The 23,139-nt window shown below is 53.5% G+C and overlaps 1 protein-coding gene across 4 annotated transcripts in view; it reads right to left on the bottom strand.

The window, feature by feature from the left end:
- RBFOX3 (RNA binding fox-1 homolog 3) overlaps positions 1–21,175 on the bottom strand; it is a 430,522-nt gene extending 409,347 nt beyond the window's left edge. For 3 of the 4 annotated variants that reach the window (XM_043462469.1, XM_043462453.1, XM_043462461.1), the window contains exon 1: positions 20,608–21,175. The gene's annotated coding sequence lies outside the window, so the exon portion shown is untranslated. Of the gene's footprint in view, positions 1–19,124; positions 19,815–20,607 lie in introns of those variants that run through there. The other variant, XM_043462464.1, reaches the window with a different exon arrangement.
- Between the last annotated feature and the right edge of the window lie 1,964 nt (positions 21,176–23,139).

Consider the following 23,139-nt stretch of genomic DNA (forward strand, 5'->3'; position numbering starts at 1 on the left):
GTTCTCAACAGGCCTTGCTCACTTCCATTTCCTGCCTTGGAACCCAGCCTGAGCTACCTTTCTGGAGGATGGAAAGCTGTGTGAAGCAGGAACCAATCCTCAAGTGCTATAAATCTCCAGCCCTTCCTCCAAATGGCCACAAATCCATTAGAGAGCCCAGCCAAGAACAGTCAGGCTTGGACCAAATTAACATAGGTAACCAGCTGATCTACAGACTCATGAGCAAGAAGAAATAACTGTTGTTTCAAGCTTCTGAGTTAGGGGGCTCATTTGTTACACAGCTGAAGCTAACTGATACTCTTCCCCTAAAGGCAAGAAGATGCTCCATAATTTCATTGTGCTTCTCAGTATTAGATAGAATCCAACAGAGACACACAGCTAAATTCAGTCTAGCAGGGTTTATAATTGATTTACTTGGTGAGTCTTTGGTTTAAATTTTTCTTTTAATATATTTTCAATCAGAAGTATAAGGAGCTGTTTGGAATGTCCCTGCAGAGTTCTCAGAAGCATCCTTTCCTGCGTTTCTCCAGAGAGACTTGTTTTGTTTGTTGGAGAGTGTGTTCCCTTGCAGCTTTTCAAATGCTACATTTTCCTCTGACGGCAGCCAGGGCGTTTATTTGATCGCAAGAGAGATGGTGACGTGGTTGCAATTGCTGTCAATATTCCTTTTACGACTCTCAATTTGCATCTGTGCAAGGCTGGTAATTCTTATCTGAATGCCAAGCACAAATAAATGAAACTTATTTAAAATAACTGGGAAAATTCCATGCTGGAGGTTTAAAATAATTTTTTCTTCCTTTTGCTGCTGCAGATGGAGAAACTGGTCCTGGCAAGGCCACTTGAAATTAACTCAACAACTGGCCAGCCCCAAAAATGATGTGGCAGGTGTGTTCAAGGCAGGGAGATGAAAAATAGAGGCCCTGAACACCCACCCTTTGGTACACCAGCTCTGCAAGAACCCTCCAGTCAACAAAACAAAGAGACGATGTGGGGAAAGAGGAACACTGGGACATTGTGGGTCACTTTACAGCCAGCACCCCTCCACACACTCTGTCATGTGTGGCCCTCATATCATTCTTGTGAGGGGTGCAGGACCAGACCGGTCCCAAAACACCCACCTTGTAGTTCTTTGTAAGATGGACCTGTTTTAATCATAACTTAGAGCCCTCTGACCACAATAATGGGGCAATCCTTCTGCTCAGGAGTAGGGGGAGGAGATGGGGAGCAAAGTAACCATGAAGTCATGACCACCAGAACACCAGCCTCACTTACCAACCTGAGGGGCTGCCCAGTAAGATCCTGCAGCCCAGGACTGCAGAAGTCACCCAGCCAAACAGAGGACCTGCTTGAAAGTCTCTCCCACAAGCACCAGCCAAGTACAACACCTCAGAAGCCCACCTGGATGCCACCTAACCCCACCCTCCAGTCTCAACACATAGCATCCTTCGGGACCTTGTAGGGAGCTGATTACTATTGACTATGCTGGCCGAGGATGGAATCTGGCCTGGGAACCTGCCTTTTTCAAGAAATACAGTTTGGTCCAGGAACCACACCTTGGGAAATGCAGCGATAGAAAGGGGCTGGGCACCCAGAGGAATAGAATATGTCTCCAGGAAATTATAGGAGCCGCCCCAGTCCAGGTCCCGCTTGGAGGCAGGGGAGAGACTGCAAGAGAGCAGATGAAGAAGCCACTGGAGGAATCAGGGCAGGACCACTTCATGGGTGTGTGTGTGTGTGTGTGTGTCTGTGTGTGTCTGTGTGTCTGTGTGTCTGTGTGTTAGTCGCTCAGTCTGACTCTTTACAATCACATGGACTGTAGACTGTTAGGCTCCTCTGTGCATGAAATTCTCCAGGCAAGAATACTGGAGTGGGTTGCCATTCCCTTCTCCAGAGGATTTTCCTGACTAGGGATAGAACCTGGGTCGTGACATTTGAGCCACCAGGGAAGCCCCACTTCATGGGAGAAGGGGACATTTGAATTGGGTCTTAAAGCATGAGTAGGAGTTTCCAGCATTGGGGATGGCAGGGGTGAATCCAGATCTGGCTCTTGAGCCCACTATAATGTTCATAAACAAATGCTTTTGAGCTTTAATGTGGCCCAGGTCCCACCCTCACTGCAAGACCTCCTGGGCTTCATCATGCCACTAGGACTGAAGCCTTTCCTAGGGCAGCTTGGTGCCTGTTTAGGCTGCACCAGGTACTGGTGTTTATGACTTCAACATATCTTTTAGGGGGGACACAATTCTCCCCTCTTGCCCTCAGGCTCCTGTGTGCCCCCTGGGAGGGCAAGTGGGCTCCACACACCTATCAGAGACGGTGGGAAGGAGCAAGGATCGCCCCCTCATCTCCCCCAAGAGGCCTGAGGAAGGTGCTCAGGACAGACTGGGTCACCTCGCTCAATCCGTCCTGCCTCGCCCGAGCACAGGCGTGGAGGACGGAGTGGGGGTGGGGGCTGGTGTCTGTCCTTCCAGCCTCTAAGCCCCACCGCCAGGGTGGGGAGGGCTGTCAGTTCCACAGCGGATGCTTGTGTTTGATATGGAGATTTCGGCAGTGAGAATGCATGTGCCTCGGTCAGAGGTTTATACAAAATGACAGCTTCTGGAGAATGAAGCCCTGGGATTAAAAAAGAAAAGAAAAGAGGAGGAGGAAGACAAAGAGAAGCCTTGGGCTCCCTCTCTTCCCCTCCCCTCGCCTCCCCTCCTCACGCCTTTCCTGGAAGGGTTGGGGTACAGCAGCTCCTAAGGCTGTGGGACCCCCAGACAGAAAATCCATGCATTTGGGGCTGCTTCCTCTTCACCTCAATTTGTCTCACCTTTGCCCCAACACTTCTCGGAGGAGAAAGGGACAATAGAGGATGAGATGGTTGGATGGCATCACCAACTCAATGGACATGAGTTTGAGCAAGATCCAGGAGTTGGTGGTGGACAGGGAGGCCTGGCATGCTGCAGTCCATGGGGTCGCAAAGAGTCAGACACGACTGAGTGACTGAACTGAACTGAACTGCCCCAACCTGCCTCCTCCTTTCTAATTCTCCTCCCCTCTGAACTGCCCCAACTCATTTACTGTCCTGATCCATCATTGCCCAGGATAAGGACCCCAGATGGGTGACAGGGGGGTGACACCAGGCCCAGGGGTGTGTCAGACACACATCAAGACACTGTAAAATATGAGCAGTCATTTTGAAACTTTTTCAACCTATCGTTCTAAGAGGGTGGAAACTGAGGTGGAGGGACCAACTCCAGATCCTTCTTGGGAAGCCAACAAAAGCAGAGAAGGATTGCATATAATTGCCCTTTGTTTAAGAGGCAAATGAATATTCCTGCAGAGCTGAAAACTCATTCTTCACACAGATAAGCTTCCAAAAATTGCAATCTATTTGTTGCCAAGTTTGGGACTATTATTTCCTTCCCAACCCCCTCGGATATTTTTTAATGCCCTGAAATGCAAACTGCCTTCCTTGGTGGCCCTTTGGGGCTAGAAACTTGGTCTAAAGAAGTCCATCTCAATTGGACCATGGGAAAAGAGATGGCTCCCCTGCCCCGGAAAGAAAGTTGGAAGTCAGGGATACTAACGAAAGTCATCTTGGCCATGTCTCCCCGTCAGTGAAGCAGGTAAAGAGATCTGTTCTCTTGTCTCATCTAGAGATTCTGCCTCAATTCCTGGGAGCAGCCCTGGGAGAAACCTTCTCACCATGACTCATGTCAAGGAAGAAGACTAGAGTGGACCCCACCCAAACCTCAGAGAAACCTTCAATGAAACTCTTATGGGGAGAGAGGCTCAAGACTGAGGCTGACTTGCCAGAAATCCCAGCAGTCCCACTTCCCAGAGAACTGAATAAGCCTGTAGTGACTTCTGAAGGCAAGGCTGGACCCTGAAAGGAGGGAGCTGTCCCCTGTCCTCAAACTTCTGGTGTGTTTTCAGCACAGACCTGGTTGTACCCACTTCCCCATCTCGTTGTCCTGGGACACAGATCCAGGACTGAGGAGTCCCTCCAGGAGAAGTGCATCAAGAGAGACCCCTGAGCACCCGCCCCCGGGATCCCAGGGTCTGGCATCCATTGCAATGTGTCCATCCTGGGCCAGGTAGCCTCTGGTTGATGTTTTGTGAATCAAGGCTGGACTGAGCTCACCTGCCCCAGGGGCTGCATTCTATTTGCAACTCAGAATATTGGTCACAACCACTTTGCACTTATGGAATTCCTGGGAGTGGGGGGACACCTTCCTATGACCAATCCTGGCACCAAAAGCAAGAGCCCCCCAGCCATGGTCCACTGCCTAGAAAGGCAAGGGCACCAGGTCCAGACTCACCAGTGCACAAATCCTCACTGAGCACCTACCGTGTGCCATGCACAGCCCAAAGCAATAAAGCAGCACAGTCCCCATAAAAGTCCCATGTCCCACCCCATCCTCCTGAAAGTGCAGGGGCAGAGAAGTGCAGATGCCCAAAGCAGAAGCTGCCAACATGCAGGCCATGGCCACAGCCACCCAATGGGGGTGAGCCCAGAGGGCTCCGAGGGATGCACTCCCCCGCAGCAGTCCCAAGCAGAAGCAAGGCAGTAGTCTTTTTCCCGGGAGAGTGTGTCCCCACCTCCACACCCCCCAGCCTGTCTCTTGAAGGCCAGCTTTTCAAGTAAAACATCATGAGACTGATCACCGCAAGAAGTGACCCCGACAGGTGTTTTGTGTCTCCTCCAGATTCATATGTTAAATCCTAACCCCCAATGTGTTGGTATTAGGAGGTGGGGCCTCTGGGAGGTGATTAGTGATGAGGGAATTAGTGTCCTTACAAAAGAAATCCCAGGGAGCTCTTCCCACCTGTGTGGACTGAGCCAGAAGGCGCCGGCGACGAACCAGGAAGCTGGTCCCCACCAGACACTGGATCTGCCAGTGCCTTGATCTTGGACTCCAGCCTCCAGAACTGAAACACGTGAGTGTGGTTCATAGGTCACCCAGTCTGTGTTGTTCTGTTAGAGCAGCCCTGAACAGGACTAAGATGACAGGTAAATGAACCTGCAGCCTCAGCGTATCCAGACTGTCTCCTCCACTGACGGCATCACCTTAGGCTTAAATCTCTGCTGCTCACCTCTTCCCTGCCCAGAGGGAGCCAGACACAGGCTGCCACCATCCACACCCCTGCCCTGGTGGACCCTGAACCACAGCAACAGCCAGATAAGAAACATGACTGGCAGCAAGAGGAGGGACCCCAGCCCCTCAATTCAAAATGACGACCCCTGACACCCGGGGCTGGGGTGGCACACAGCTCCGTTCGCCTGACGCTGTCCTCCGGTGACAGAGGCAGATGGGCAGCTGCTCCAGGGGAGGTCTGGGTGCAGAGAGACTTCCACAGAAGGACAGCCCTCTCCTGGCAAGCAATACCACCCAGGAGACCCCCGCATAGGGCCAGGTGCAGAGACACCACCCTCCTACCCCTCTGGCCCCAATCCTTCCCCCTCCCTTTTTTTTGCCCTTTTTTCTTTTAACTAAGCCTCTTTTGTTTAGCGAGGATCCCTTCATGTGTGCATACCCGCACATGCGTGTCAAGTTTTTATTCCAATCCTTAAATGAGGTCTTTGCTGAGAATTTACAATTCCCCTGTGGCCTCAATCTTGCAAAGATTGCTTTTTTAACGCTGTTAGGCCTTAATTCTAATAAGCCTCCTCTTTATTACAGAACCAGGTCACATTGCCTTGACACCGCCAGAAAATCTTTCATCGGCAGGGAGGGGTGGGCAAGAGGAGAGAGGGACACCAAGAGGAAGGGGCAGGGAGACGGGAACCCAAGAGAAGAATCCTCCCTTAATGTGATGGAATTCTAATATAATCTAATTTCTGGGAACTAGAGTGGCCTGATAGCATTAGATAACTCTGTGATATGATCGTGTCTCCTACCAATGTTAGTTTTCTTTTAGTGTCTTGGTTTTTAGAATGACTAGAGGGAGAAGGGGGAGCAACAGAACCTGATGGCTATGCCGGGCACAAGTTCAGGTCCCAGCTCTGGACAGAAGGTCACCGGCTCCGGCCCAGCACGTGTTCTCCTGTCAGCCTGCTCCGGTCCTGGGGGCCAGCAGAGGAAACAGAAGAAGGGGACCAGCAGGCTCCAGGACAGGAACCAAAAACTGCTTGCGGAAGAGGCTCACTGGATCTGGACACCTGGGGAATCCATCAATCCCACCCTTTTCCTCCTCCCCTCTTCCTCCCTCTTCTTGAGTTAGTTGTTTTAAGGTTTATGGGGATACAGAGGGAGAGATGTTACTGAGGAAAAGGAAGATGTCAGTCTGCATTCTCAGGACAGAAGGACAGTCTTCCCCCACACATTCTTTCAGTGTTTATTAAACATCTGCTATGTGCCAGGGACGTGAGAGGCTCTGGCCCTTTCCTCTACTCTTGTCACTGGAAGTAGAAGTATCCAAGAGCTTAAGGGCTGAGGTGGTGCAAGATGCTCCTTAAAACCTGCAGGAGCTTTCTGGGATTGAGGATGTGAGTCAGGAACAAGCCTTCATTCTAGAAGGTTCTGCTGAAAAAGCTGTGGGGCAGCACCCTCCAGATGCTCTCAGACCATGGGAAAGACACAGAAGGAACTAGATCCTTGTCTCCAGATCTCAAGACATTCCCTGGAAGCATCTTTTCCTCACGATCAATCAGCCCCCTCCACATTCTGTTTTTCATCTCCCCATTCAAGGCAACTTGAGTGCCTTCATTCTGGTTGGGTATTTAAAGCAGGCACTGCAGAACCCTGGACAAGCAGAGGCACACACAGAGCTCCCCAGGCCTGCAGCCACCCAGGCCCTGAGCACGCACCCTGCATACCGCAAGCCTCCCCGCCCCAAGTCCCTGGTCCTACCCTGAGTCTGCGTGACTTCACGGCGTTCTCCTGGGAGGACAGTGTGAGCTCAGCCAATTGTTCAATATAAAATTGTCAATCGATACAAGGTCTAACGTAAGGCACCTTAGAAACCAAAGGTCATCTTTTTAAACTTTGGTGCCAAAGAGCACTGGTGCACAGATTGAGGTGCTGATGGCAAGGGAGAGAATAGTCTTGCATCTTCCACTGAAGATGGGAGATGGGGGCCCCATGAGCAGGCCCATCCGCCCGCACTGGGGCCCATGTCCCTAGCTGAGCCTCCAGCAAGTGCACACTGAGCACCTACTGTGTGTCTTGAGAATACAAGACAGCATGTGTTTCCATATTAAAGGACACAGATTGTTCTGCCGACTTCCGTTTCCAGTTACACTGCACTGTGGCTTTCTTCCCACATCATCTAAAACAGCTGCATAAAACTCACTGTTTGAATAAACCATTCTTTCTAATTGTTTTTTACACAGTCCCCACTACAGGAGGTTTGTCAGCAGTGGGAGACCTTTGAGAGATGGGGAAAGGGCAGGTGTTATAGTAAGGAGGGTCTGGCGCTTCCCTCTGTGCTGGTGGCCAAGTCACGAGGGGATCGAGTGCGTGTGTTCCAACAACTCTCCTGGAAGGAGAGCAAGGTGGCAGCCCTTGGCCCGACGACAGCAGATTCTTGGATCCTGCAAAATATGATTGTGAAGGCCAGCCTGCCAGCAGAGAAATATGCAGTGCATTCACAAGCTAAATATAAATAATATTGATTCATCTGCCATCTTGAATTATCCATTTCACTTCTGTTTTCCATTAGCATCAATAATCACGAGATGACTCCCCAGTAGACGGGCTACATTGCACTCTACAGGGTGCAGCCAACCCAGGGTCACGCACCTAAGGAGTCTCAGGCTCTCTTCCAGAATAGTCTGGCATCTTCTAGAAGAGTCCAGCATCTTCCTAGGAATGTTCTTTCCCTTTCATCTACTCCTCACTCCAAGCCCAGCAAAGAATGGGACTCAGAGACACATCTGAGGTCTCCCCACCCACTTTTGGAGGCATTCTGCTCTCTTTGGCAATTGACCTTGGTTCTGGGAAAACAGTGGCACACAGTGCAAGTCCCTTCACTTCCAGGCTGAAGGGAAGGAAGCTGGTATGGCTGGATGCACAGCCCAACCAAGCCCATGGGGCATTGCCTCACTTCTGCCACCCCCAGGGCTGAAGCTGAGCCCGCTGCTTCTCCAAGCCAGAAACCACAAGGCTTTCCTACAGACCAGTGGCTCCATCACCCCTCTGGCAGCAGCCCAGCGCCAGGGTCCTGGACACAGAGTATACCCACAACACTCCCAGGAGGAGGACCAGGCCTCCTGCAAACCCTCCCACCACCAGGACGCAGCAGGCCTTCCAGTGACAGAAAGAACCAAGGCACAGAAACCCCTCAGGCCCCTCACCTGCCGGCCCAGCTGACCCAGCCGGGATGGAGGGCTAACAGGATACCAGGCCTGCTTCCACCCCTCCACCAGTCAGCTGTCAAAACCCTCGCAAACACTGACTCAGAACATACCGCGAGTAGAGAGGCATCCACAAGCTCTGGGGGAAAACAGGGTCCCTGCCATCAAAGCCTTACAATCTGACACAGCAGAGAGGTGTGCAAATACCTACCAGGATCTATCACTTTGCATTCTTCCTTATGAGCGCTAATTACTGCTCCCAGAAAGTGCTGCAAAATACAGGGTGTTGTCAGGCCCAGAGGGAGCCATGAGAAGGGGCCTCTGAAGATGGCTTCTCCTGTCCTTTGTGTGAGGAACACAAGTTAAGTTCCAACTGCCCACCAGTCTTAGATATGCTCTGTCCCACGGTGTGGAAGAATCTAGAACCTCCCCACTTGTCTTCACCATCTACCCACTGGCCAATCATTCCTAAGATCCTCTAGGAGAAATCCAGGCCACCCTGGCCTCAGCACCCCACTGCCTGTCAGAAGAGAACAGCTTCACCTTGCAATCAGCAGGGAGGAGACACCCCAGGTCACTGGGGCCCTGAGGCCAGATCCCCACGGGAGAAAAGCAGTCAAGACTCGAGAGCAGGTGGTGACAAGGCAGTTGGCCAACCACCTGGTCTCTTCTTTTTTTAGCTAATGTTTCAGCTACAAAGGCTGAGCTTGGACCATGGGTACCCAGGGGGTGGCCCTTGAGAGCCCACAGATAGCTGAATGCGCCTCGACTCATTCTGTGGGCTCTGCTCTCTGAGTAGAGAGAAGTCTGGCTGGAAGGAATCTTGGTCTGGCTTCTTTCTCCCCCAAAGCCTCCTGCAGAAATTTATGTCCCATAGCATGGTCTGGATACACTCTCTACAGCTGACAGGTGTAGGGACGCGGCAGGTCGTGGTTGCCCTTACATGTATAGCCAGGTACAGACAAGTGCTCCTTGAAGACCCAGGGAATGAGGCATGCGCGTGCATGCGTGCACACACACACACACATTCCTCACCGTTAAGGACCTGGAATGATGTCTTCTCTGTTCTCCCAGCTATAATTATTTTAGCGTGGGAGACAAATTCTGTCTCCAGAGTCTCAGAAACGCTACATTAGAATATCATGTGCCATAGTCCTGCAAAATCTCTACCGTAGCCTTGCTTTTTCCCTCCATGCCAGAGCACAAACTGTCTCCTCAGATGGGCAGACACACCGTGGAGGCCCCGCACCAAGGGTTTAATGCCTGCTCTGAGCCGCTCCACTTAGAGCAAGAGAGCCAGGAACCACGCATGCGGGTAACCATGGCAACTTCAGGGAAGTTTAAAAAAATAAGTTTGTGAGTTGCTGGTTGTTATTTGGTGCTTGGGTTCTTTCCTTCTTTTTTAAGATAACAAGGTCCCTGAATAACACTTTTATGAGTTTTTTGGGTACCGCATCCAAGGCAGAGGCTGTCTCCAGACTTGCAATTACCTTCTAAGGGACAGGCACGTCTTGTCCAAGCACCACCGTCACAAGTCCAGGTTCTGTTCTGGGTAGCTGTTTTCTGTGAGGTGACCTGGAGCCAGTATACCTCCCACCCGTCTCCATGCCTCCTGCTCCCCAGGAGTCCCGAGATTGTCAAACCAGACCCCTGGGGATCCCAACCAGATCCCACAACACCACTCACCCCATTTGGGGACAGAGTCAGGCAATCTCCTCCAAAATCTCCTCCTCCTAATCTCCACAGGCAGAGTTGGACATACACTTACACATGTGCACGCACAAGGGGCCAGTACGAGCCACTTAAAATACATTCTCCCATGAAAACAACATCCCACCTGAGCTAAAAAATGCCCGAGTGGCCTCTCTGGAAGCAAATGGGAGCCACAGCCCTGATACTGACCTTTCTCCACGAAGGCAGCAGGAGCAGGCTCTCCATGCTGAGGGACATGCTCACGTGTCAACAGGGCACACATGCCGTGCACACGGCCATCCGTTCAGTGGCCCTGGCTGTGCCAAAAGTTAAGTCACCGCAGCAGGAAGCACACTCCTCCAGGCCTGCTGTACCGATTGTCTGCAAAGCACCTCTGGGCAGAACAATGGTGGGGCCCCGCCCACCCTGCTGCTCACTGTGCCAACACATGGATTAGGGTCGGGGTCAGGAGCACCAAGGAGTGCTTGAAGGCCACGCGCCATTCCATGTCACAGCTGTGGCCCCAAAGGGCTGGGCAGATGGCTGTGAAAAAAGGAATATTTTTTTTAAGCAGAAAAATCCTAAATGGCCCTTTCAGCCTTTCGGCGCACATAATTGTAGTATCCGAGTTAATGAAAGGCCTGGCGTGCTGGCTGGCTGAATACCGCTAACGCCGCAGTGCGCGGCTCATGTGGAGTGGCTCCACCGCCATCGTGGAAAGCAGACCCCAGTGGGGAGGCGGGAGGGGGCGGGGAAGGAGGTGGGGAAACGCAGGAAATAAAGAGCGTTTCCAGGAATGACAAGGCTCCCACGCGGGATCACATCATCAATTAGCCGGTAGGAGGGCCAAGGAGCGCTTGGCATCTTATTTCCACAAAGACAAAGTTTCCTTGAGGAAACTGCCAGAGTCTCCAAGGCACTGAAGTCAGACGGAGAACAAATGAAGAGGGACGATGGCTGGGCTTGGCCGTTGCTCAGACACCCGCCCCAGGCAGTCTGGCAGCGGGGTGTGTGGCTTTAGAGACCCACGTGGAGCCTGCAAGGGTCCAGGAAGTGAGAACACACAACATCTATGTGTGTGCACACACACAAACCATGTACACACATGCCAACACTCACACCTGCGCACAAACACGCACACTCTACTGGCAGGTTGGGCTCCACTATTCTGACCCACAAATATTCCAGTTTGTGACTCTCTTGCCCTCCAGCTGCTCAGGAGACAAAACACAAATGTGTTATTCAGAACTTCCGTGGAAGACCCTACAGCACATCCCCCATCTGTGAGGAGACACTGGGGTCTTCAGATCCGGTCTCGGATGGAGCCCAGAGCATGTCAGATCCTTCAATCGTCCATCGCAGAGCCTTCAAACCCACACCCAAGGGGCTCCTGCCCTATAGGCCTCAGGAAGCAGCCTAGCTCAGCCATCTAAGTGGAGGTGACTGATTTATTCTGACCGTCCTGACTCTTAACGACCCGCTCTCCTCCCGCCGTGCAAGGCTTTAATTGTCCATCCAGCAGGGCAGGGAGGAACCGTAAATCTTTCCTCCCGGCTGCTCTGAGCTCAGCGCTGCTTGACCTGCCATTGCCAGCCCCTCGCCTGCATCCCGCTGGAGCAGTCTGCTGGCTTTGAAGGTGAAGGCGGGGACTGGGGGAGGGGGAACCGGAGAAAGAGGCTGGTGGGGTTGGGGAGGGAGACAGAGGGGTGGAGCATGGCCATGTGCCCTGTCTGCTCCTAACCCCGGGACACTGAAGACGAATCTTCACTGCAGCTTGGAGGGGAGGCAGAGTAGGCACAGTGTGCATGGGGTACCCTGGGCTACGCCCTCCTGGGCCAGTGTCTACACACCTGCCTCACAGAGCCCGGCTCTCAAGCAGCCTGACTCCTATGAAGTGGGCCAGACCCCGGGGGAGTCTTGGCATTCCCTTGCCTTCTGAAAAACAGCACAGCCCTGAAAGGAACCCACTGGGGAGGAAATACTATCCTCCATCCAGCCTTCATTGTGTGTGTGACTGGTCCCAGCTGGGGGCACAGGGACCTCTCTGTAAGAGATGGGGGAGGGGGGTAAGCCACAGGCACACAGAAGGTTGGCCTCAGGCTCCAAAGCAGGCCTCCTTCCCCCTCCAGCAGACTTCATATTTTCTGTAATTTTAGTCTATATTAATGCATTTCAAAGTGGTGAACATTATAGTTATGATTATTACCTAAAGACTTCCTTTATAGCCCTCATTTTCTAGCGTTCATTACTTTCTGAAAAATTATCCTTGGGGGCCGAAATTTTCCAAGTCTGGTCTTGTGGGTTTTCCTTCTTAGGATCTGAGCAAAACATACTATTGTGTCCATGACGGGCAGGGGGGGCAGGTGGATTAGCGCTCCCTCAGTCAGTCTCCGTGGTGACTTCTGACGAGGAAAGAATGGTGTGGGGAGGGCAGGACTGCGCGCTGCACTTTTAACATGTCAGCACTGATATCGATGACCTGGTTTTGGTTTTGCCCATCTGTTCTGTCCAGACAGTTCTACTTCTGAAATGGGATTTCCATCTACGTGGGGGGAAGCACCCATGCACCATTCGTTTTACAAGCTTAAGCACAGACAAGTCAGGACAGCCAGCGCTAATCACTGCAATATTGTCAGTGAACCGATACAGCTGGACATGTTATTTTCCAAAACAAAGGCAACCTTAGGGAGAGATCCCAGTCTTGGCCAGCGGATGCTGGAAGGGTCAAAAGAATGCAGATTCTGTGTGCATTCTTCTCAACTGTTCTAGGAGAGATCAGTCTGTGAGGGGGGAAAAAAAAGACATGCTGGTAAGCTGCCTTTCATCCTATTGTCCCAGACACCAACTTCAGGGCTTCCGAGGTTAGGACAAGGAAATGGGGTCCCCCACCAAACAAAGGTCATTCTCTGCCTTCTCTATATCCTTCCCTTTGGTCAGCAGTTAAAGGTTCACAGCTGACAACGTAGCGAATAGACTTCTGGAATGATGATACTTGATACGGCGCTGGCTGTTTGGGAGTGTTGATTGTAATATTACACCAACCCAAAACAATAATTCTCACCTTAAATTCCTCCAACACCTCTCTTTTCTGTGAACATTTCAAAATACTTGACTAATGTACCCGTGGATAGCACTCCTAAGAGGTAGGCTGCGGCACTATCAGTTCCACAATGAGTAGCTTGGGGGACACAGGAGGGAAGTTGGTGAACCACAGCCCCCACCCCCGTCGACAAGGAGCCTGGGTAAGAAGGCCTTTGGGCCCTGGTTCCACCTCGCCAGCCCCTGCAGCGGGGGCCCCAGCTGTGCCTAATGGCATCACAGTGGTCCCTTCAATGAAGGAGAGTCAATATTCCAGAAAGGCACGCACACTTTATGTTTATTTCTAATGGGTCTCGCAAAACTGGGTTTTGGCTCGTCACACTTTGGATCCTGGGAATCAAAAACATCTCCTTGCTGAATGCGGAGGTGGGATAGAATCCTTCAGTCTGAGCGTTAAGTGCCTTAGTGGCGATCTTCAGATTCAGAGAAGTCCGGGAAGGGGAGGAGGTCACGATTCTTCTTTTCTTCCTCTTCGTGGAAAATCCAGCTGACATTGAGCTAGGGCCCCCATCTCTTAGGATCCACAGCCACTCCTGCGAAAGTAAGGCACCCAGCACTTCCCCCTCCTTCTGTGCCCCTTGACTTTCAACCGGGAGCAGAGGCATGGGGAGGGGGTGATGGCGCATCAGTGGGGCACACCTCGAGCAGCCAGAAGCCCCTTCATCCTCTGAAGGCCATGAACAGGGTGACCACTGGGACCACAGCCCCATAGACAGACCCTCACTCGGGTCTTTCTGCCTGGTCATAAGTGTTCCTGAGAACATGAGCTGCCAGTTTCCTCCTGGGGACCCTCATCAGCCCCCTGAGCAGGTAAGGATATCCTCACCTATTCAGGAATGCTAAGGCTTGTTTCTGTCCTAGCACCTGCGACTTTATCTGGAACCATTTTAAAACAGCATCGTCTCCTTGTGGCAAAAGGAAACAGTGCAGAATCCATTTCCTTAACTCTGACAAGATGCTCATTCCTCCAACATGCGGATGGCACCAAGGAAGGTCTGTGCTCACCACCAGCTGTTGCGGGCCTACTGTGCACCAGTTCCTTTATGTGTATCACATCGCCCCTCATCTCAGCTGAGTAAACTAGGGTTCAAGAGCTTGCCCCCAGGACACAGGGTTGGGAAGTCTACATGCCCTCCCCTCCAGCAGACTGCAGTCAGTCCCACCACCCTGGAACTCAGAGCCTGGCCTCACACCTCACGTCCCTGGCACACCGCCTCCCACTGCACCTCAGGCGAGTGCCAGATCTGCTCCTTGTGCCCTTAATGGGCTTGAGGTCTCAAGTAAGGTAATTAACTCACAGCTTTGTCCAGAAGTTACATTCCATTCAAATGTGCATCTAAATATGTGTGTCCCAGGGGTGAAGGGTGGTTCTTACAAGAAGGAACAGCCACGATGCACAATCTCAGGGAAGCCAGTGCCAGTTAATAAGGAGATGAACTGAATGAAGATTCAGAGTCCATCTCCAGGGAGAAGAAAGGATGGGAGGGCGAGTCAGGAGAGGGTGGAGCCCAACAAGAACCTGTATTCAGACCCAGCTTGAAGCATCATTCTGATTTTCCTTTTGCTTCTTGCATCTCAAGGTGATGAGAAAAGTAGGGAAACCGTGGTATGTGTGGCGATCTCACCCAAGTATTAAAAATTCATCTTAACACCTCTTGCTGAAAACAGAAGGTTAAAAAGCCCTTCTTGCTATTGCCAAAAGAAAGAGGGATGGGGGCGGAAGAGAAATCACCCGCAGAAGCTTTGATTTCAAGTGGCCCAGAAGCTTTTATGTACACACCCTGGAGCACTGCCCTGCACCCAGCCCTTGAAAGAAAAGTTCCAGGAAAATTAGGAGTTATTTTCTTTTGGATCCTATAGTGAAGCATCTCATTTAGATTCAGAAAGGATCTTGAGCTATTAAAGTTTAGTGAGAAATTACTCCTAAATGTACCTAGATATCCATACCTCTTTAAATCTTTCTCCAAGTTGTAGCCACCTTTTTAATACAAGTAAACTTTATGTTCTTTGGCTTCAATAGAGTTTCCCATTTTTACATAAAAAGAACCTTCATTGCCGAGAACAATGTGTCTCTCTGTGTTCTCATTATCCTTACCTAAAAGGAAACTATCCTGAGACCGGGCGCAAATTTCAGGGGTGCAGGGGAAGTACCTAGACTCTGGAGGACCACATTGCTTGTCACCACCATCCCTCGGTTTCATTTGGTGTCACAGACAAGGAGACAGTGATGAGCCGGGCGGCAGCTCTCCCCCTGTTCACAGAGAGCTCCGAACGTCCCTAGGTTTGTGCGGGGCACTGCTGTACATCGCAGTTGTGATGTAATGGACAGGCGGCCCTGTGAGGGCGCGGCTGGCCTGGCCGACTTCTGGTTTGTTTGATTTGGTGGAAGAATTTTGGTGTCAGACAAGACGCCTTGGAGAAATAGAGGCACACAGGATTCTCTTCTCTTCCAAACAGAAGACTTCTGTTACAATTTCACTTGGCCCTCCAAAAGGAACGTGATCAAACTGCGCAGGGGCCAGCTGGGAGCAAAGTGTGCCCCAGGCAGTTTACTCACCTGCAAGCAGGACTACTTTCTTGACGGGCCAAAAGAAGACAAACCTGACCACCTGCCCTCTCCTCCTGGTTTCCAGGCACAGTCCGAAGTGATAAGAGACCAGAAGGGGTGGCTTCCCTGAGCAACAGCTGAGACCTGACGCACGGGGTTGACGGTCAGGAGGAGATCTGGGAGGGAACCGGCGTGGCGAGGTACAGGGCGGGCAGTTCTTCACTCATGCCTCTGTTCTAGAATCTTAGGAAGAAGCTCTTAGGACGGCCACGAACCAAAGAAATATTTTATAAAATTCTGTTCAAAATATGTATATTCTCCCCACTCCTTTTTTTCTGCTGGGAATTCTCTCTGGCTTTAAATAATTAGACCTTTCAAAAACTTGCAACCGAACTGCTTTGCTTTTGGTCCTCAGAGGAAACTATAGACTCTGAAGACCCCACCCCATCCCACACAAATTGATGCCAGCAAGTTATAGCCCACTCCCCAGGTGGAATCAGCAGCACCCAGCCCCGAGCTACACAGAAAAGGTGAAGACTAGATCCAAAGGAGGGGTCCCTGTCGCACGGTGAGCACATCTTTAGATCCCTGAATCTTAAATAAAATTAGCAGTCTTTTGAGGGCCCCGCTAGCTGGCCATCCCTTGTGGGGCTCCCCTGGCTCCTGAGCCATAGCATTCAGTTTTGCTTCACCTGGTCCCTGGCAACACTTTCCAAAATGCAATGTATATACTGGAAGCTTTCCCCAGGCTACTAGAGGAAATGCTTTCAAATGAAGTAGCAGACTTTATGCTCTTTATTATCTCAAGTCACCTTCTAAGGCATGTTTTGGTGTCAGCTCATGTGTTGGAGAAACTGCGACAGCAAACTCATTTACTAAGTGCGCCACACTTTAAAAATGTACATTTTATATTAATAAATCAAACCAGTCCACGTCACAAAGTATTTCTTTAAGTGAGGCTACTCTTTTTTTTGTCTGCAGTCCTCCACAAAGAAAAGACCTCACCATGTACTCAGTTACTCCCCATCCCACCTGTAGATGCGAGCTGTCCTCAATTCTCATACGTAATTCAAAAAGAAAGTCATATACCAAGTGCCTGCACCACTCAGAATGAAAAGGGAGAAAAGAAGACATGAAAGGGGAGGAGAAAGAGACACAGACGGACAGAGAGGGAGAGAGAGATGGAACCAGAATGTTATAAATAAAAAGGAGACAGTGATGGCTCAGAGAGAAACCTACTTCAGAGAGGCAGCAAAAAATAAGATGTTTAGGCTGTCTGAATGTTTCATGAACCTATGAAAATAACGTGCTGCTTTATGAAAGAACGTGGGGAGACATTGCAGCTAATCAAAAAGATGTAGGTGCAAATGGGATGTGTTTATAAAGCCGGTATCGAGTGCAGAAGAAAAAGCCTGCTGCAGGCGGGGATTTAGGGAAAGGCAGGTGCCCACGGAGGAGCATAGCATCTCTGTTCAAGGGAGGAAGTTTCAGGATGGTTTTTCCCCTTCACTTGTTTAAAAACAAAAAATTCCTCACCAAATGTCAGCTGTGAGTCAGGTTCCATTTGTCTTTATAACAAAGTATCAAGCAGGAGTGTGGAAATAAATAAACACAGAGAGACAACTAGGACCAAAAAGACCAACATTGCAGGCACATGGATGGGCTAGAGGAGGTAAACCTCACATCACAACCATGGTAAAAGAGCGTTTCAATTTCACGTTCACTGTCACTCCAGGCTCAATGAGATGCTTCTCCCTGCGTGGCTCCTCCAGGCTCCTTACATTGCCCCTCACCCCACACACCACCACTCTGACAGGTGAAGAGGTGCTTCCTTCCCCTTTACATTCCTTCACTCCTAATTTCACAAGCAGGCATCAAATAAAGCCGCGTGCCCAGGAGGAAGTGGGGATAAATCAACCAGTATCTCTGTCCTTAGGAGCAAGGTGCCTCCAACTTCTACACATCACAAAAGGGGCCTGGCAGCATGGTTGAATGTGAGTGAGGGGCTGTAAAGAAGACTGTAGGGTAGAGACAGCACCCAAGCTGGACCAGGCTGGCCAAGGATCGATCCAGACCTGGGGCTGGCATTTTCTCTGGCCAATACCATGCCCAGTCCACCCCCAAATACCAAAGAGCTCCATAATTTCTCTCCAATTCTTGGAAGCCATTTCTTTGAGCTGTTGGTAGAGCTCAAAGCTTAGCAAGTAGCAGGAACATAACAGAGGCCCACTCTAGAGTGGTACCCAGAAGTCCTCCTATCTGCCTCCTTCCTAAATCTGCCTCTTGGCTGGCATTGGGTTAACCCTTCCCCCCAGCAGGGTGAAGAGAGCCACTGCCACGGCAGCGCCCCCAGCGGCCCCAGGACAACCTCCTCAGGGGGGAGGGCACCAAAGCAGGCTGCAGGCCCTGGCCCTGTCCTTGGTGCTGCCGCCGGCTGCGCCCCCTGTGGCTGGGGCCACCCAGGACTCAGCCTTCCCTCCAGCCTGGCCTCTGGTACCTGCGGAAAGACCATGAATACACCCAGACCAACTTCAACTCCTTTCTCAGGGCACTGGACAGGAGGCATTTGCAATGAAGGCCCAGCATAGCCAGAGCCTGGCCTGTGGGGACTTTCCTGGACTCCAGCTTCCCCAGGCGACCTGAGGCTACCCAAGGCCCAAGCATGGACTCAGTTCTCTCTAAGCTCAGGCCCCTGGAGGGGGGATCTGAGCAATCATTCGAGTCCTCTTTTAATGGAGGAGGGGATTGCTGTTGGAAATGGGCAAGTGGTGCCAAAAAAGCCCAGCAGCTCCAGCACAGACAGCCCACATGACCCTGGCAAACCCCCTCCTTGGTTTCCGGCTGCCTCACCAGGCCCCGAGCACCAGACACTCCACTCTAGCTTCTGCTCCCTAACCCCTCTGACCTTCTCACCTCATTCTCCAGGGATCTGCTCTACCCTCTCAGAAGCTCCCGGCTGGGAAATGAGGAGTTAAGCACTGCTTCCAGGAGAGTGTGCCTGGGAGCCCGGTGCCCACACAGGGAGGCCTCTAGTCTCTGGGGAGGGACGGGGGTGGCAACGTCCATCCTCAGGGCATAACAGAGCTCTGAGCCCCAAGGTGGAGACGGCAACTGTAGGACAAGCCTGCCTAATGCTCAGAAGGAGCTCCTGTGCCGCGCCCTCCCGAAACCCCCCGGGTCCCAATGCTTTTCGGTCCTGAGAGAGGCCCCGACCTGCCTGCATCCCAGTTCCATCAGGCTGCACTTTCATTGCAACTTTTCTCCCTCTCTCCCTTCACAATCTTCCCTCACCTGGAGGGTCTGGTTTTAATTAGTGCAATATACCCGTTAACAACGCAGCCTAATTAAGACATCTGCCCAATTCCGAGATGCACACTTAATGAGCAGGTTCTGCCGCAATGTTCTGTACTTTTATTATGATTATTTGCAGACCAGTAAAACCAAAGCCGGCTTCCGGCTGATAGACCTCATACCGGCGACCCCACTCCATTAGCCTCCTACCTGCTCTTACTAAATGCCCCGGGCTCCCGGGCGCGCGCCCAGGGCGTCCCCCGAGCCGAACGGGTTTCAGCTGGAAATTAGTGGCCGGGCGCGCGGGAGAAGCGACTTCACCCCCAGCTGAGGTGTAGGGCTGAGTCCCTCCGTCCCCGTCCTTTTCCTCCACCGCGGGATGTCTCGTGCATCAGCGTGAGCGGCACCGCGGGCGTCCTTTTTAAAGTGACCATTAAAGAATAAATCCAGTCCCTCCCCAAAGCTGGAGAGCTCCGTCAGAAAGGAGTTTTTCCTCACCCTCGGCGGACCCCGCGGCCGCTGGAGGAGCTGAAATCCTGGACTCCCGGTAAATCCCTCCTACCCTACGTGAGACCTCGGATCCTGGGGCCGCTCTGGGACGGCTTGGGGTCCCAATGTCCCTTCACGCCCCGCGCCGCGTCCTCGTCCCCGCGCGTAGCCGGTGAGGGCCCCCGGCAGCCCGGGCACTGCGGGGATGCAAAACCGGAGAGGCTCCGCGCTGGGGGAGGCTGCGTCACCTCCGAGGTGCCGCCAGAGACAGCCCTCCCGAGGGGGCGAGCCCCGGACGCCTCCCCGGCGAGTCTCGCCACCTCTGAGACCACCGGGACAGAAAGTTTGGACCGGGTGTGCCTGACCGCCTTCGCGCCAGCTTCCCTCAGCCGGGCTGCGCCAGCCCCTGGGGGCAGCCGAGGCTCGGAGAAACAGCCTGGGTTCACGCCCGAGTCTCCCTGACTCCCGAGACTCTGAGGGGAGCGCCCCCAGCCCGCCGCCTGGAGGGCCCTGCGAGCGGCTCGCCCCCTGCCGCTTCACACCCGCGCATAGCGCGGCGCTGCGGGCCCGGGGCCTCTCTAGGGAACCGTGGGAGACCCTTCCTCCCCACAACTCTTTTGGGTCATCAACTCCTCCAGTGAACCCTTCTCCTCGAGGACTCAGGCAGGGTTCCCAGGGACTGCGTGCCCAGGGGTCGCTCCCACCCGCTCAGGTTCCAGCTCCGTACCCCGGACGCGCCCCGCGGGGCCGGGATCTCCTCCCGCTCAGCCTCCCCCCGCCAGGGAGTTCCCCGCGCCGGGCATTGTGCCGCCACCGCCGCCGCCACCACCACAGCCACGACCGCGGGACTCCCCGGCGTCTCCCTGGAGCCCGACCCCGGGGCCTTCCAATTCACAAAATCGCCCCTCCGGCCGCGGGCTGGACCACGTGCCGCGCGACCCGAGCCCAGGAGGGAACCCAGAGAACCCCGAGCCCGCGGGGAGACCCCTGACCCCGATGGCGCCACCCCTCCCCTAGCGCCCGCGGGTCGCTTCCCGTCCGCGCTCTGCAACCCCGCGCCCCCACCAGCCCCGCCTCCCCCTGCGGGGTCCGGTGCGCCCCTCCCCGGGACTTGCCCACCCCCACCCCCGAGCCCAGCCCGCGCAGCGGGAATGTAACGGCCACCGCAGGGGCGAAGCGCGAGCGGCGGGGCTAGGTTACTCACGGGCTCAGCGCTCCCCGCGGCAGGTGACAGGGGCCCGGCGGCCATGCCCCGGCTGCATCCCGGCCGCCGAGCGGGCAGCGGCGTCCCGGGGCCGCGCGGGCACCGGCGAGCCGGCGGCGAGGAGAGCGCGACGCCGGGCTCAGGCGGCGGCGGCGACCGCGTCTGCTCCGACCACGCGAGCAGCTGGGACCGCGGAGGGGCCGCTGTCCGAGGAGGCTCTCGGCGCTCGCTCTTGTCTCGCTGCCGCCCTCTCTCTCTCTCTCTCTCTCGCCTCTCTCCTCCCCCTTTCTCTCTCCCTCTCGCCGGCTCCTCTGGCTCGCTCGGCTGGAGCGAAGAGACAGCAGGAGCACGCGGCGGCGGCGGCGGCCCTGGCGGAGCGCGCAGCGCGCGGCAAGGGAGGGGGCTCGGGCGGCCGCGCGGCCGGGAAGGGCGGCGGGGCGGGGAGGGCCGCGGCGGGGACAGCGCAGGCCCGACGCACCCTTGAGGCCCGAAGCTCCGGCCCGGAGGAGAGTCTGCACGAGAGAGGTGGGCGAGGCACGGAGGACCCCAGAGCCCGGGGCTGCCCGGTTTCCCGCGAGCGCCGCCCTCCGGTCCCGGACCCACTTCCCCTCTCTTCCTCCCTCCCTCCCTCCCTGCAGCGATCCTGAGGCCGGGCAGCCCCTACCAGAACCCTTATCCCCCTGCCACCCTGGCCCTGGCCAAGAAAGGCCAACACTGGGGAACCCTAGGAATGGGACTCGGGCCCCAGGAATGGGACTCGGGCAGCGAGGGCGAATGCTCCCCAACCTCTGCCACCGGTCTGCACCGCCTGGCCTCCTCTTCCAATTTGCCCACACACCTCCTACTCCATACTGGGGCTTGAAATTCCCTGCCTTGCCTTCCTGGGAATCCAAGAGTGAGTGATCAGCCACACAGAGTCACCACTGGGGTGTCTGTCCACACTGACCAACCACGCCGACTCAAACATTTCCACCTTGGTCGGGGAAGAGGGGCTGTCACTTGTAGGAGGTCAGCTAAGAATTTGCCTAAAGTCAGAAAAGCAAGTATTCCCTGTCCTCTCTCCCAGCTCCCCCACCCTAGGGGAAGGGACCCTGACGTTGGGTCTGAGAGGGTCTCTATCCTTGGGAGGGGGAGCAGAAGGAAAGCGAAGGCTAAGGGCCAGAGGAGTAGGGACCATCTGGGCTGGCAGGATGAGACCCATAGAGAGCAGTGAGGTCACACTAAAGGCAGGCAGGAGTGCCTTGTCTGTCCCATACAGAACCACAGGATTAGGCAGGGCCTTGCTCCTGATTCTACACAAAAGACAATCGGACGCAGCGCCTGGAGCATCATCAAGAAGGGTGAGAGCAGGGATGGAAGTGAGCTGCACCCTCAAAGACATCCTCAACCTAAGTGAAGTGAAGTGAAAGTCACCCAATCGTGTCCCAGTCTTTGCGACCCCATGAACTATAGAGTCCATGGAATTCTCTAGGTCAGAATACTGGTGTGGGTAGCCTTTCCCTTCTCCAGGGGATCTTCCCAACCCAGGGATCGAACCCAGGTCTCCTGCATTACAAGTAGATTCTTTACCAGCTGAGCCACAAGGGAAGCCCTCTCAACCTAAAAGCAAATGAAAAACCAGTGCCAGGTTGCTTTTAATTCTGGATGCTGTTTCTAGAACAGATTTCTTCTTGTACCTGACTGTCGTGATTTTCTGTGTGAGGCAAAGACCATGTCATGGAGTCTGGAATTTGTTAGGAGCTTGGAGGACTCAGAGACAGTGAAGGGAGGGATATAAACTCAGCTCCTCTGTGCCCAGGGCTCTGTGCTGCCAGCTGCCTTCCCAGCAGAGCGAGAACAGATAGTGTCCACGACAAGTGGCTACTGTCCACTCACGAGTTTGATGTTTTTAATTTCTGGCCCTTCTGCCTGTCTGGGTCATTGATCTGTCTTGGTCAGTGGGAGTCATGCTACACAATTTTGAGTTAGCTTCTTGGCCCTACAGCTAAACACTGGATATATGCCTTGTCTACCAGCAAGGCAGATGCTTGGTCGATTGAACTCTCCCCAGCCCTCGTATTTGAAATAGCAGGTCCCTACTCAAAAGACCTAATTGGCTTTCTCTGTCCTCTGCTGTCAGACGGTCCAGGCCTCCAACTTGCGGCTGGGCCCACCCACTCCTCATCACCCACCTGTCTTCCTATAGGCAGGCCTTTTGCTTCCCAGGCAAGATCTTTACTAGTCACTTTTCTAGATCATTCCAGAGAAACTCTCAGAAGACAGCACCAAATCTTGTTCCCAAGCTCCACCAGACCCAGCCAGGACTCAGCATTCTGTAGGCCCACTCAGACACCTGAGCACATGGATTGAAGTTGGTGTCTGTAGCAGGATCAACCCTAGGATGTGCACATTGGGATCACCATCAGGGACAGGTCCTGGCAAGGCTAGAGCCTCAAGACAAGCCTCAGGGAATTTGGCCTCCCAGCACCAGTTGCTGTGGAATGGGGATCTGCCCAGAAAAGGGGCTCAGGGCCAAACTGTATGTCCTCATAT

The sequence above is a fragment of the Cervus canadensis genome, chromosome 1 (assembly GCF_019320065.1).
Source record: "Cervus canadensis isolate Bull #8, Minnesota chromosome 1, ASM1932006v1, whole genome shotgun sequence".
NCBI classification, from domain to species: domain Eukaryota; kingdom Metazoa; phylum Chordata; class Mammalia; order Artiodactyla; family Cervidae; genus Cervus; species Cervus canadensis.